The sequence below is a fragment of the Lissotriton vulgaris genome, chromosome 4_1 (genome assembly GCF_964263255.1).
Source record: "Lissotriton vulgaris chromosome 4_1, aLisVul1.2, whole genome shotgun sequence".
Classification (NCBI taxonomy): domain Eukaryota; kingdom Metazoa; phylum Chordata; class Amphibia; order Caudata; family Salamandridae; genus Lissotriton; species Lissotriton vulgaris.
Window position 1 is genome coordinate 1,302,590,904 of NC_141691.1, and position 16,717 is coordinate 1,302,607,620.

Here is a 16,717-nt window from a genome sequence, read left to right on the forward strand (position 1 = left end):
CGTTAGAACTTAGAACCAATTATAGATATTCTAGGAGCTTTCAGAATGATAATTAATTCTACAACTATATCAAATGTATTCATCCAATCCTTCAAGTAGCTTTTGATCCAAGGTGATAAACAGTCAAAAATGAGACACAAGAAAAATGTATCTTTTTACAAACAATTAAACTTGGCCTGTACAGGGATCGGACCTGTGACCTTGGCGTTATTAGCACCACGCACTAACCATCTGAGCTAACAGGCCATTTTGCACAAATTCCTGGAAGTCCAGCATATGAAGAAGTGCTAATGATAGTTAACCCGGGAGATTTGGAAAGCTTCATTTCAGAGGTGTACCATGAAGTTATAAATATAAATTATCAACATGAAGAAACTAATATGACTTTAGAAAAATTACAATACAAAAGAGATTTTCATACTTAGTGTTAGAACTTAGAACCATTAATGTTTTTTCCATGTGTTTTAGCAATAAATAACAATTCATCACCTATATGCAATTGATTCATCTAAACATTCTATCAGCTTCCCCTCAAAGGAAATATAGACATACACATTATACAGAAGAAAATACATCTATTTTCAACATTAAAGGAGCATCAAGTATTGGCTTGGAGACTGATTGAAAGTATGTCCTTGGCATTTTTAACTTTATGCTCTACAGACTAAACTAATAGGCTCAATAAATACATAGCATACTATTGAAGAAATAGCAGATGATGAAGTGCTACCGATTGTTAACCCGGGATAGTTGGAAAGCTTATATTCAGCTGTTTACATTCATACTATCTTTATATTTCATCAACAAGACAAAACAAAAATGACCTCAATAAATTGCAATAAATAAGAGATTTAGTTACTTGGCGTTAGAACTTAGAACCATTAATAGATATTTCAGGAGCTTTCAGAATAATAATTAATTCTACAACTATATCAAATGTATTCATCCAATCCTTCAAGCAGCATTTGATCCAAGGTGATAAACAGTCAAAAATGAGACACAAGAAACATTTATCTTTTTACAAGCAATTAAACTTGGCCTGTACAGGGATCGAACCTGTGACCTTGGCGTTATTAGCACCACGCTCTAACCATCTGAGCTAACAGGCCGGTCTGCATAAATTCCTGGAAGTCCAGCATATGAAGAAGTGCTAATGATAGTTAACCCGGGAGATTTGGAAATCTTAATTTCGGAGGTTTACCATGAAGTTATAAATATATAATATCAACATGAAGAAACTAATATGACTTTAGAAAAATTACAATACAAAAGAGATTTTCATACTTAGTGTTAGAACTTAGAGCCATTAATGTTTTTTCCATGTGTTTTAGCAATAAATAACAATTCATCACCTATATGCAATTGATTCATCTAATCATTGTGTCAGCTTCCCCTCGAAGGAAATATAGACATACAAATGATACTGAAGAAAATACATCTATTTTCAACATTAAAGGAGCATCACTTATTGGCTTGGAGACTGATTGAAAGTATGTCCTTGGCATTTTTAACTTTATGCTCTTAAGACTAAACTAATAGGCTCACTAAATATATAGCATACTATTGAAGAAATAGCAGATGATGAAGTGCTACTGATTGTTAACCCGGGATAGTTGGAAAGCTTATATTCATCTGTTTACATTCATACTATCTTTATATTTCATCAACAAGACAAAACAAAAATGACCTCAATAAATTGCAATAAATAAGAGATTTAGTTACTTGGCGTTAGAACTTAGAACCAATTATAGATATTCCAGGAGCTTTCAGAATGATAATTAATTCTACAACTATATCAAATGTATTTATCCAATCCTTCAAGTAGCTTTTGATCCAAGGTGATAAACAGTCAAAAATGAGACACAAGAAAAATGTATCTTTTTACAAACAATTAAACTTGGCCTGTACAGGGATCGGACCTGTGACCTTGGCGTTATTAGCACCACGCTCTAACCATCTGAGCTAACAGGCCATTTTGCACAAATTACTGGAAGTCCAGCATATGAAGAAGTGCTAATGATAGTTAACCCGGGAGATTTGGAAAGCTTCATTTCAGAGGTGTACCATGAAGTTATAAATATAAATTATCAACATGAAGAAACTAATATGACTTTAGAAAAATTACAATACAAAAGAGATTTTCATACTTAGTGTTAGAACTTAGAACCATTAATGTTTTTTCCATGTGTTTTAGCAATAAATAACAATTCATCACCTATATGCAATTGATTCATCTAATCATTCTATCAGCTTCCCCTCAAAGGAAATATAGACATACACATTATACAGAAGAAAATACATCTATTTTCAACATTAAAGGAGCATCACTTATTGGCTTGGAGACTGATTGAAAGTATGTCCTTGGCATTTTTAACTTTATGCTCTAAAGACTAAACTAATAGGCTCACTAAATATATAGCATACTATTGAAGAAATAGCAGATGATGAAGTGCTACTGATTGTTAACCCGGGATAGTTGGAAAGCTTATATTCAGCTGTTTACATTCATACTACCTTTATATTTCATCAACAAGACAAAACAAAAATGACCTCAATAAATTGCAATAAATAAGAGATTTAGTTACTTGGCGTTAGAACTTAGAACCAATTATAGATATTCCAGGAGCTTTCAGAATGATAATTAATTCTACAACTATATCAAATGTATTCATCCAATCCTTCAAGTAGCTTTTGATCCAAGGTGATAAACAGTCAAAAATGAGACACAAGAAATTATCTTTTTACAAACAATTAAACTTGGCCTGTACAGGGATCGGACCTGTGACCTTGGCGTTATTAGCACCACGCTCTAACCATCTGAGCTAACAGGCCATTTTGCACAAATTCCTGGAAGTCCAGCATATGAAGAAGTGCTAATGATAGTTAACCCGGGAGATTTGGAAAGCTTCATTTCAGAGGTGTACCATGAAGTTATAAATATAAATTATCAACATGAAGAAACTAATATGACTTTAGAAAAATTACAATACAAAAGAGATTTTCATACTTAGTGTAAAAACTTAGAGCCATTAATGTTTTTTCCATGTGTTTTAGCAATAAATAACAATTCATCACCTATATGCAATTGATTCATCTAATCATTGTGTCAGCTTCCCCTCGAAGGAAATATAGACATACAAATGATACTGAAGAAAATACATCTATTTTCAACATTAAAGGAGCATCAAGTATTGGCTTAGAGACTGATTGAAAGTATGTTCTTGGCATTGTTAACTTTATGCTCTAAAGACTAAACTAATAGGCTCACTAAATATATAGCATACTATTGAAGAAATAGCAGATGATGAAGTGCTACCGATTGTTAACCCGGGATTGTTGGAAACCTTATATTCAGCTGTTTACATTCATACTATCTTTATATTTCATCAACAAGACAAAACAAAAATGACCTCAATAAATTGCAATAAATAAGAGATTTAGTTACTTGGCGTTAGAACTTAGAACCATTAATAGATATTCCAGGAGCTTTCAGAATAATAATTAATTCTACAACTATATCAAATGCATTCATCCAATCCTTCAAGCAGCGTTTGATCCAAGGTGATAAACAGTCAAAAATGAGACACAAGAAAAATTAATCTTTTTTCAAACAATTAAACTTGGCCTGTACAGGGATCGAACCTGTGACCTTGGCGTTATTAGCACCACGCTCTAACCATCTGAGCTAACAGGCCTTTTTGCACAAATTCCTGGAAGTCCAGCATATGAAGAAGTGCTAATGATAGTTAACCCGGGAGATTTGGAAAGCTTAATTTCAGAGGTGTACCATGAAGTTATAAATATAAATTATCAACATGAAGAAACTAATATGACTTTAGAAAAATTACAATACAAAAGAGATTTTCATACTTAGTGTTAGAACTTAGAACCATTAATGTTTTTTCCATGTGTTTTAGCAATAAATAACAATTCATCACCTATATGCAATTGATTCATCTAATCATTCTATCAGCTTCCCCTCAAAGGAAATATAGACATACACATTATACAGAAGAAAATACATCTATTTTCAACATTAAAGCAGCATCAAGTATTGGCTTGGAGACTGATTGAAAGTATGTTCTTGGCATTGTTAACTTTATGCTCTAAAGACTAAACTAATAGGCTCACTAAATATATAGCATAATATTGAAGAAATAGCAGATGATGAAGTGCTACCGATTGTTAACCCGGGATTGTTGGAAAGCTTATATTCAGCTGTTTGCATTCATACTATCTTTATATTTCATCAACAAGACAAAACAAAAATGACCTCAATAAATTGCAATAAATAAGAGATTTAGTTACTTGGCGTTAGAACTTAGAACCATTAATAGATATTCCAGGAGCTTTCAGAATAATAATTAATTCTACAACTATATCAAATGCATTCATCCAATCCTTCAAGCAGCGTTTGATCCAAGGTGATAAACAGTCAAAAATGAGACACAAGAAAAATTAATCTTTTTTCAAACAATTAAACTTGGCCTGTACAGGTATCGAACCTGTGACCTTGGCGTTATTAGCACCACGCTCTAACCATCTGAGCTAACAGGCCATTTTGCACAAATTCCTGGAAGTCCAGCATATGAAGAAGTGCTAATGATAGTTAACCCGGGAGATTTGGAAAGCTTAATTTCGGAGGTGTACCATGAAGTTATAAATATAAATTATCAACATGAAGAAACTAATATGACTTTAGAAAAATTACAATACAAAAGAGATTTTCATACTTAGTGTTAGAACTTAGAACCATTAATGTTTTTTCCATGTGTTTTAGCAATAAATAACAATTCATCGCCTATATGCAATTGATTCATCTAATCATTCTATCAGCTTCCCCTCAAAGGAAATATAGACATACACATTATACAGAAGAAAATACATCTATTTTCAACATTAAAGGAGCATCACTTATTGGCTTGGAGACTGATTGAAAGTATGTCCTTGGCATTTTTAACTTTATGCTCTAAAGACTAAACTAATAGGCTCACTAAATATATAGCATACTATTGAAGAAATAGCAGATGATGAAGTGCTACTGATTGTTAACCCGGGATAGTTGGAAAGCTTATATTCAGCTGTTTACATTCATACTATCTTTATATTTCATCAACAAGACAAAACAAAAATGACCTCAATAAATTGCAATAAATAAGAGATTTAGTTACTTGGCGTTAGAACTTAGAACAATTATAGATATTCCAGGAGCTTTCAGAATGATAATTAATTCTACAACTATATCAAATGTATTCATCCAATCCTTCAAGTAGCTTTTGTTCCAAGGTGATAAACAGTCAAAAATGAGACACAAGAAAAATGTATCTTTTTACAAACAATTAAACTTGGCCTGTACAGGGATCGGACCTGTGACCTTGGCATTATTAGCACCGCGCTCTAACCATCTGAGCTAACAGGCCATTTTGCACAAATTCCTGGAAGTCCAGCATATGAAGAAGTGCTAATGATAGTTAACCCGGGAGATTTGGAAAGCTTCATTTCAGAGGTGTACCATGAAGTTATAAATATAAATTATCAACATGAAGAAACTAATATGACTTTAGAAAAATTACAATACAAAAGAGATTTTCATACTTAGTGTTAGAACTTAGAACCATTAATGTTTTTTCCATGTGTTTTAGCAATAAATAACAATTCATCACCTATATGCAATTGATTCATCTAAACATTCTATCAGCTTCCCCTCAAAGGAAATATAGACATACACATTATACAGAAGAAAATACATCTATTTTCAACATTAAAGGAGCATCAAGTATTGGCTTGGAGACTGATTGAAAGTATGTCCTTGGCATTTTTAACTTTATGCTCTACGGACTAAACTAATAGGCTCAATAAATACATAGCATACTATTGAAGAAATAGCAGATGATGAAGTGCTACCGATTGTTAACCCGGGATAGTTGGAAAGCTTATATTCAGCTGTTTACATTCATACTATCTTTATATTTCATCAACAAGACAAAACAAAAATGACCTCAATAAATTGCAATAAATAAGAGATTTAGTTACTTGGCGTTAGAACTTAGAACTATTAATAGATATTTCAGGAGCTTTCAGAATAATAATTAATTCTACAACTATATCAAATGTATTCATCCAATCCTTCAAGCAGCATTTGATCCAAGGTGATAAACAGTCAAAAATGAGACACAAGAAACATTTATCTTTTTACAAACAATTAAACTTGGCCTGTACAGGGATCGAACCTGTGACCTTGGCGTTATTAGCACCATGCTCTAACCATCTGAGCTAACAGACATTTTGCACAAATTACTGGAAGTCCAGCATATGAAGAAGTGCTAATGATAGTTAACCCGGGAGATTTGGAAAGCTTAACTTCAGAGGTTTACCATGAAGTTATAAATATATAATATCAACATGAAGAAACTTATATGACTTTAAAAAATTTACAATACAAAAGAGATTTTCATACTTAGTGTTAGAACTTAGAACCATTAATGTTTTTTCCATGTGTTTAAGCAATAAATAACAATTCATCACCTATATGCAATTGATTCATTTAATCATTCTATTAGCTTCCCCTCAAAGGAAATATAGAGATACACATGATACAGAAGAAAATACATCTATTTTCAACATTAAAGGAGCATCAAGTATTGGCTTGGAGACGGATTGAAAGTATGTCCTTGGCATTTTTAACTTTATGCTCTGAAGACTAAACTAATAGGCTCACTAAATATATAGCATACTATTGAAGAAATAGCAGATGATGAAGTGCTACTGATTGTTAACCCGGGATAGTTGGAAAGCTTATATTCAGCTGTTTACATTCATACTATTTTTATATTTCATCAACAAGACAAAACAAAAATGACCTCAATAAATTGCAATAAATAAGAGATTTAGTTACTTGGTGTTAGAACGTAGAACAATTAATAGATATTCCAGGAGCTTTCAGAATAATAATTAATTCTACAACTATATCAAATGTATTCATCCAATCCTTCAAGCATCGTTTGATCCAAGGTGATAAACAGTCAAAAATGAGACACAAGAAAAATTAATCTTTTTTCAAACAATTAAACTTGGCCTGTACAGGGATCGAACCTGTGACCTTGGCGTTATTACCACCACGCTCTAACCATCTGAGCTAACAGGCCGGTCTGTACAAATTCCTGGAAGTCCAGCATATGAAGAAGTGCTAATGATAGTTAACCCGGGAGATTTGGAAAGCTTAATTTCGGAGGTTTACCATGAAGTTATAAATATATAATATCAACATGAAGAAACTAATATGACTTTAGAAAAATTACAATACAAAAGAGATTTTCATACTTAGTGTTAGAACTTAGAACCATTAATGTTTTTTCCATGTGTTTTAGCAATAAATAACAATTCATCACCTATATGCAATTGATTCATCTAATCATTCTATCAGCTTCCCCTCAAAGGAAATATAGACATACACATTATACAGAAGATAATACATCTATTTTCAACATTAAAGGAGCATCACTTATTGGCTTGGAGACTGATTGAAAGTATGTCCTTGGCATTTTTAACTTTATGCTCTAAAGACTAAACTAATAGGCTCACTAAATATATAGCATACTATTGAAGAAATAGCAGATGATGAAGTGCTACTGATTGTTAACCCGGGATAGTTGGAAAGCTTATATTCAGCTGTTTACATTCATACTATCTTTATATTTCATCAACAAGACAAAACAAAAATGACCTCAATAAATTGCAATAAATAAGAGATTTAGTTACTTGGCGTTAGAACTTAGAACCAATTATAGATATTCCAGGAGCTTTCAGAATGATAATTAATTCTACAACTATATCAAATGTATTCATCCAATCCTTCAAGTAGCTTTTGTTCCAAGGTGATAAACAGTCAAAAATGAGACACAAGAAAAATTTATCTTTTTACAAACAATTAAACTTGGCCTGTACAGGGATCGGACCTGTGACCTTGGCGTTATTAGCACCACGCTCTAACCATCTGAGCTAACAGGCCATTTTGCACAAATTCCTGGAAGTCCAGCATATGAAGAAGTGCTAATGATAGTTAACCCGGGAGATTTGGAAAGCTTCATTTCAGAGGTGTACCATGAAGTTATAAATATAAATTATCAACATGAAGAAACTAATATGACTTTAGAAAAATTACAATACAAAAGAGATTTTCATACTTAGTGTTAGAACTTAGAACCATTCATGTTTTTTCCATGTGTTTTAGCAATAAATAACAATTCATCACCTATATGCAATTGATTCATCTAAACATTCTATCAGCTTCCCCTCAAAGGAAATATAGACATACACATTATACAGAAGAAAATACATCTATTTTCAACATTAAAGGAGCATCAAGTATTGGCTTGGAGACTGATTGAAAGTATGTCCTTGGCATTTTTAACTTTATGCTCTACAGACTAAACTAATAGGCTCAATAAATACATAGCATACTATTGAAGAAATAGCAGATGATGAAGTGCTACCGATTGTTAACCCGGGATAGTTGGAAAGCTTATATTCAGCTGTTTACATTCATACTATCTTTATATTTCATCAACAAGACAAAACAAAAATGACCTCAATAAATTGCAATAAATAAGAGATTTAGTTACTTGGCGTTAGAACTTAGAACCATTAATAGATATTTCAGGAGCTTTCAGAATAATAATTAATTCTACAACTATATCAAATGTATTCATCCAATCCTTCAAGCAGCATTTGATCTAAGGTGATAAACAGTCAAAAATGAGACACAAGAAACATTTATCTTTTTACAAACAATTAAACTTGGCCTGTACAGGGATCAAACCTGTGACCTTGGCGTTATTAGCACCACGCTCTAACCATCTGAGCTAACAGGCCATTTTGCACAAATTGCTGGAAGTCCAGCATATGAAGAAGTGCTAATGATAGTTAACCCGGGAGATTTGGAAAGCTTAACTTCAGAGGTTTACCATGAAGTTATAAATATATAATATCAACATGAAGAAACTTATATGACTTTAAAAAATTTACAATACAAAAGAGATTTTCATACTTAGTGTTAGAACTTAGAACCATTAATGTTTTTTCCATGTGTTTAAGCAATAAATAACAATTCATCACCTATATGCAATTGATTCATTTAATCATTCTATTAGCTTCCCCTCAAAGGAAATATAGAGATACACATGATACAGAAGAAAATACATCTATTTTCAACATTAAAGGAGCATCAAGTATTGGCTTGGAGACGGATTGAAAGTATGTCCTTGGCATTTTTAACTTTATGCTCTGAAGACTAAACTAATAGGCTCACTAAATATATAGCATACTATTGAAGAAATAGCAGATGATGAAGTGCTACTGATTGTTAACCCGGGATAGTTGGAAAGCTTATATTCAGCTGTTTACATTCATACTATTTTTATATTTCATCAACAAGACAAAACAAAAATGACCTCAATAAATTGCAATAAATAAGAGATTTAGTTACTTGGTGTTAGAACGTAGAACAATTAATAGATATTCCAGGAGCTTTCAGAATAATAATTAATTCTACAACTATATCAAATGTATTCATCCAATCCTTCAAGCATCGTTTGATCCAAGGTGATAAACAGTCAAAAATGAGACACAAGAAAAATTCATCTTTTTTCAAACAATTAAACTTGGCCTGTACAGGGATCGAACCTGTGACCTTGGCGTTATTACCACCACGCTCTAACCATCTGAGCTAACAGGCCGGTCTGTACAAATTCCTGGAAGTCCAGCATATGAAGAAGTGCTAATGATAGTTAACCCGGGAGATTTGGAAAGCTTAATTTCGGAGGTTTACCATGAAGTTATAAATATATAATATCAACATGAAGAAACTAATATGACTTTAGAAAAATTACAATACAAAAGAGATTTTCATACTTAGTGTTAGAACTTAGAACCATTAATGTTTTTTCCATGTGTTTTAGCAATAAATAACAATTCATCACCTATATGCAATTGATTCATCTAATCATTCTATCAGCTTCCCCTCAAAGGAAATATAGACATACACATTATACAGAAGATAATACATCTATTTTCAACATTCAACGAGCATCACTTATTGGCTTGGAGACTGATTGAAAGTATGTCCTTGGCATTTTTAACTTTATGCTCTAAAGACTAAACTAATAGGCTCACTAAATATATAGCATACTATTGAAGAAATAGCAGATGATGAAGTGCTACTGATTGTTAACCCGGGATAGTTGGAAAGCTTATATTCAGCTGTTTACATTCATACTATCTTTATATTTCATCAACAAGACAAAACAAAAATGACCTCAATAAATTGCAATAAATAAGAGATTTAGTTACTTGGCGTTAGAACTTAGAACCAATTATAGATATTCCAGGAGCTTTCAGAATGATAATTAATTCTACAACTATATCAAATGTATTCATCCAATCCTTCAAGTAGCTTTTGTTCCAAGGTGATAAACAGTCAAAAATGAGACACAAGAAAAATTTATCTTTTTACAAACAATTAAACTTGGCCTGTACAGGGATCGGACCTGTGACCTTGGCGTTATTAGCACCACGCTCTAACCATCTGAGCTAACAGGCCATTTTGCACAAATTCCTGGAAGTCCAGCATATGAAGAAGTGCTAATGATAGTTAACCCGGGAGATTTGGAAAGCTTCATTTCAGAGGTGTACCATGAAGTTATAAATATAAATTATCAACATGAAGAAACTAATATGACTTTAGAAAAATTACAATACAAAAGAGATTTTCATACTTAGTGTTAGAACTTAGAACCATTCATGTTTTTTCCATGTGTTTTAGCAATAAATAACAATTCATCACCTATATGCAATTGATTCATCTAAACATTCTATCAGCTTCCCCTCAAAGGAAATATAGACATACACATTATACAGAAGAAAATACATCTATTTTCAACATTAAAGGAGCATCAAGTATTGGCTTGGAGACTGATTGAAAGTATGTCCTTGGCATTTTTAACTTTATGCTCTACAGACTAAACTAATAGGCTCAATAAATACATAGCATACTATTGAAGAAATAGCAGATGATGAAGTGCTACCGATTGTTAACCCGGGATAGTTGGAAAGCTTATATTCAGCTGTTTACATTCATACTATCTTTATATTTCATCAACAAGACAAAACAAAAATGACCTCAATAAATTGCAATAAATAAGAGATTTAGTTACTTGGCGTTAGAACTTAGAACCATTAATAGATATTTCAGGAGCTTTCAGAATAATAATTAATTCTACAACTATATCAAATGTATTCATCCAATCCTTCAAGCAGCATTTGATCCAAGGTGATAAACAGTCAAAAATGAGACACAAGAAACATTTATCTTTTTACAAACAATTAAACTTGGCCTGTACAGGGATCAAACCTGTGACCTTGGCGTTATTAGCACCACGCTCTAACCATCTGAGCTAACAGGCCATTTTGCACAAATTGCTGGAAGTCCAGCATATGAAGAAGTGCTAATGATAGTTAACCCGGGAGATTTGGAAAGCTTAACTTCAGAGGTTTACCATGAAGTTATAAATATATAATATCAACATGAAGAAACTTATATGACTTTAAAAAATGTACAATACAAAAGAGATTTTCATACTTAGTGTTAGAACTTAGAACCATTAATGTTTTTTCCATGTGTTTAAGCAATAAATAACAATTCATCACCTGTATGCAATTGATTCATTTAATCATTCTATTAGCTTCCCCTCAAAGGAAATATAGAGATACACATGATACAGAAGAAAATACATCTATTTTCAACATTAAAGGAGCATCAAGTATTGGCTTGGAGACGGATTGAAAGTATGTCCTTGGCATTTTTAACTTTATGCTCTGAAGACTAAACTAATAGGCTCACTAAATATATAGCATACTATTGAAGAAATAGCAGATGATGAAGTGCTACTGATTGTTAACCCGGGATAGTTGGAAAGCTTATATTCAGCTGATTACATTCATACTATTTTTATATTTCATCAACAAGACAAAACAAAAATGACCTCAATAAATTGCAATAAATAAGAGATTTAGTTACTTGGTGTTAGAACTTAGAACCATTAATAGATATTCCAGGAGCTTTCAGAATAATAATTAATTCTACAACTATATCAAATGTATTCATCCAATCCTTCAAGCATCGTTTGATCCAAGGTGATAAACAGTCAAAAATGAGACACAAGAAAAATTAATCTTTTTTCAAACAATTAAACTTGGCCTGTACAGGGATCGAACCTGTGACCTTGGCGTTATTAGCACCACGCTCTAACCATCTGAGCTAACAGGCCGGTCTGTACAAATTCCTGGAAGTCCAGCATATGAAGAAGTGCTAATGATAGTTAACCCGGGAGATTTGGAAAGCTTAATTTCGGAGGTTTACCATGAAGTTATAAATATATAATATCAACATGAAGAAACTAATATGACTTTAGAAAAATTACAATACAAAAGAGATTTTCATACTTAGTGTTAGAACTTAGAGCCATTAATGTTTTTTCCATGTGTTTTAGCAATAAATAACAATTCATCACCTATATGCAATTGATTCATCTAATCATTGTGTCAGCTTCCCCTCGAAGGAAATATAGACATACAAATGATACTGAAGAAAATACATCTATTTTCAACATTAAAGGAGCATCAAGTATTGGCTTAGAGACTGATTGAAAGTATGTTCTTGGCATTGTTAACTTTATGCTCTAAAGACTAAACTAATAGGCTCAATAAATATATAGCATACTATTGAAGAAATAGCAGATGATGAAGTGCTACCGATTGTTAACCCGGGATAGTTGGAAAGCTTATATTCAGCTGTTTACATTCATACTATCTTTATATTTCATCAACAAGACAAAACAAAAATGACCGCAATAAATTGCAATAAATAAGAGATTTAGTTACTTGGCGTTAGAACTTAGAACCATTAATAGATATTCCAGGAGCTTTCTGAATAATAATTAATTCTACAACTATATCAAATGCATTCATCCAATCCTTCAAGCAGCGTTTGATCCAAGGTGATAAACAGTCAAAAATGAGACACAAGAAAAATTAATCTTTTTTCAAACAATTAAACTTGGCCTGTACAGGTATCGAACCTGTGACCTTGGCGTTATTAGCACCATGCTCTAACCATCTGAGCTAACAGGCCATTTTGCACAAATTCCTGGAAGTCCAGCATATGAAGAAGTGCTAATGATAGTTAACCCGGGAGATTTGGAAAGCTTAATTTCGGAGGTGTACCATGAAGTTATAAATATAAATTATCAACATGAAGAAACTAATATGACTTTAGAAAAATTACAATACAAAAGAGATTTTCATACTTAGTGTTAGAACTTAGAACCATTAATGTTTTTTCCATGTGTTTTAGCAATAAATAACAATTCATCACCTATATGCAATTGATTCATCTAATCATTCTATCAGCTTCCCCTCAAAGGAAATATAGACATACACATTATACAGAAGAAAATACATCTATTTTCAACATTAAAGGAGCATCACTTATTGGCTTGGAGACTGATTGAAAGTATGTCCTTGGCATTTTTAACTTTATGCTCTAAAGACTAAACTAATAGGCTCACTAAATATATAGCATACTATTGAAGAAATAGCAGATGATGAAGTGCTACTGATTGTTAACCCGGGATAGTTGGAAAGCTTATATTCAGCTGTTTTCATTCATACTATCTTTATATTTCATCAACAAGACAAAACAAAAATGACCTCAATAAATTGCAATAAATAAGAGATTTAGTTACTTGGCGTTAGAACTTAGAACCAATTATAGATATTCCAGGAGCTTTCAGAATGATAATTAATTCTACAACTATATCAAATGTATTCATCCAATCCTTCAAGTAGCTTTTGATCCAAGGTGATAAACAGTCAAAAATGAGACACAAGAAATTATCTTTTTACAAACAATTAAACTTGGCCTGTACAGGGATCGGACCTGTGACCTTGGCGTTATTAGCACCACGCTCTAACCATCTGAGCTAACAGGCCATTTTGCACAAATTCCTGGAAGTCCAGCATATGAAGAAGTGCTAATGATAGTTAACCCGGGAGATTTGGAAAGCTTCATTTCAGAGGTGTACCATGAAGTTATAAATATAAATTATCCACATGAAGAAACTAATATGACTTTAGAAAAATTACAATACAAAAGAGATTTTCATACTTAGTGTTAGAACTTAGAACCATTAATGTTTTTTCCATGTGTTTTAGCAATAAATAACAATTCATCACCTATATGCAATTGATTCATCTAAACATTCTATCAGCTTCCCCTCAAAGGAAATATAGACATACACATTATACAGAAGAAAATACATCTATTTTCAACATTAAAGGAGCATCAAGTATTGGCTTGGAGACTGATTGAAAGTATGTCCTTGGCATTTTTAACTTTTGCTCTACAGACTAAACTAATAGGCTCAATAAATACATAGCATACTATTGAAGAAATAGCAGATGATGAAGTGCTACCGATTGTTAACCCAGGATAGTTGGAAAGCTTATATTCAGCTGTTTACATTCATACTATCTTTATATTTCATCAACAAGACAAAACAAAAATGACCTCAATAAATTGCAATAAATAAGAGATTTAGTTACTTGGCGTTAGAACTTAGAACCATTAATAGATATTTCAGGAGCTTTCAGAATAATAATTAATTCTACAACTATATCAAATGTATTCATCCAATCCTTCAAGCAGCATTTGATCCAAGGTGATAAACAGTCAAAAATGAGACACAAGAAACATTTATCTTTTTACAAGCAATTAAACTTGGCCTGTACAGGGATCGAACCTGTGACCTTGGCGTTATTAGCACCACGCTCTAACCATCTGAGCTAACAGGCCATTTTGTACAAGTTACTGGAAGTCCAGCATATGAAGAAGTGCTAATGATAGTTAACCCGGGAGATTTGGAAAGCTTAACTTCAGAGGTTTACCATGAAGTTATAAATATATAATATCAACATGAAGAAACTTATATGACTTTAAAAAAATTACAATACAAAAGAGATTTTCATACTTAGTGTTAGAACTTAGAACCATTAATGTTTTTTCCATGTGTTTTAGCAATAAATAACAATTCATCACCTATATGCAATTGATTCATTTAATCATTCTATCAGCTTCCCCTCAAAGGAAATATAGAGATACACATGATACAGAAGAAAATACATCTATTTTCAACATTAAAGGAGCATCAAGTATTGGCTTGGCGACGGATTGAAAGTATGTCCTTGGCATTTTTAACTTTATGCTCTGAAGACTAAACTAATAGGCTCACTAAATATATAGCATACTATTGAAGAAATAGCAGATGATGAAGTGCTACTGATTGTTAACCCGGGATAGTTGGAAAGCTTATATTCAGCTGTTTACATTCATACTATTTTTATATTTCATCAACAAGACAAAACAAAAATGACCTCAATAAATTGCAATAAATAAGAAATTTAGTTACTTGGTGTTAGAACTTAGAACCATTAATAGATATTCCAGGAGCTTTCAGAATAATAATTAATTCTACAACTATATCAAATGTATTCATCCAATCCTTCAAGCATCGTTTGATCCAAGGTGATAAACAGTCAAAAATGAGACACAAGAAAAATTAATCTTTTTTCAAACAATTAAACTTGGCCTGTACAGGGATCGAACCTGTGACCTTGGCGTTATTAGCACCACGCTCTAACCATCTGAGCTAACAGGCCGGTCTGCACAAATTCCTGGAAGTCCAGCATATGAAGAAGTGCTAATGATAGTTAACCCGGGAGATTTGGAAAGCTTAATTTCGGAGGTTTACCATGAAGTTATAAATATATAATATCAACATGAAGAAACTAATATGACTTTAGAAAAATTACAATACAAAAGAGATTTTCATACTTAGTGTTAGAACTTAGAGCCATTAATGTTTTTTCCATGTGTTTTAGCAATAAATAACAATTCATCACCTATATGCAATTGATTCATCTAATCATTGTGTCAGCTTCCCCTCGAAGGAAATATAGACATACAAATGATACTGAAGAAAATACATCTATTTTCAACATTAAAGGAGCATCACTTATTGGCTTGGAGACTGATTGAAAGTATGTCCTTGGCATTTTTAACTTTATGCTCTAAAGACTAAACTAATAGGCTCACTAAATATATAGCATACTATTGAAGAAATAGCAGATGATGAAGTGCTACTGATTGTTAACCCGGGATAGTTGGAAAGCTTATATTCAGCTGTTTTCATTCATACTATCTTTATATTTCTTCAACAAGACAAAACAAAAATGACCTCAATAAATTGCAATAAATAAGAGATTTAGTTACTTGGCGTTAGAACTTAGAACCAATTATAGATATTCCAGGAGCTTTCAGAATGATAATTAATTCTACAACTATATCAAATGTATTCATCCAATCCTTCAAGTAGCTTTTGATCCAAGGTGATAAACAGTCAAAAATGAGACACAAGAAATTATCTTTTTACAAACAATTAAACTTGGCCTGTACAGGGATCGGACCTGTGACCTTGGCGTTATTAGCACCACGCTCTAACCATCTGAGCTAACAGGCCATTTTGCACAAATTCCTGGAAGTCCAGCATATGAAGAAGTGCTAATGATAGTTAACCCGGGAGATTTGGAAAGCTTCATTTCAGAG

At 32.4% G+C, this 16,717-nt stretch overlaps 5 non-coding genes across 5 annotated transcripts; all 5 read right to left on the minus strand.

The window, feature by feature from the left end:
* Positions 1-1,035: 1,035 nt before the first annotated feature.
* TRNAI-AAU (transfer RNA isoleucine (anticodon AAU)) lies at positions 1,036-1,109 on the minus strand. Its single transcript has one exon. It is a non-coding gene; the product is annotated as a tRNA-Ile (tRNA).
* Positions 1,110-3,621: 2,512 nt separating this feature from the next.
* TRNAI-AAU (transfer RNA isoleucine (anticodon AAU)) lies at positions 3,622-3,695 on the minus strand. Its single transcript has one exon. It is a non-coding gene; the product is annotated as a tRNA-Ile (tRNA).
* Positions 3,696-12,249: 8,554 nt separating this feature from the next.
* On the minus strand, positions 12,250-12,323 carry TRNAI-AAU (transfer RNA isoleucine (anticodon AAU)). Its single transcript has one exon. It is a non-coding gene; the product is annotated as a tRNA-Ile (tRNA).
* Positions 12,324-14,834: 2,511 nt separating this feature from the next.
* TRNAI-AAU (transfer RNA isoleucine (anticodon AAU)) lies at positions 14,835-14,908 on the minus strand. The gene has a single exon. It is a non-coding gene; the product is annotated as a tRNA-Ile (tRNA).
* A 789-nt stretch (positions 14,909-15,697) lies between these two features.
* Positions 15,698-15,771, minus strand: TRNAI-AAU (transfer RNA isoleucine (anticodon AAU)). The gene has a single exon. It is a non-coding gene; the product is annotated as a tRNA-Ile (tRNA).
* Positions 15,772-16,717: the final 946 nt, after the last annotated feature.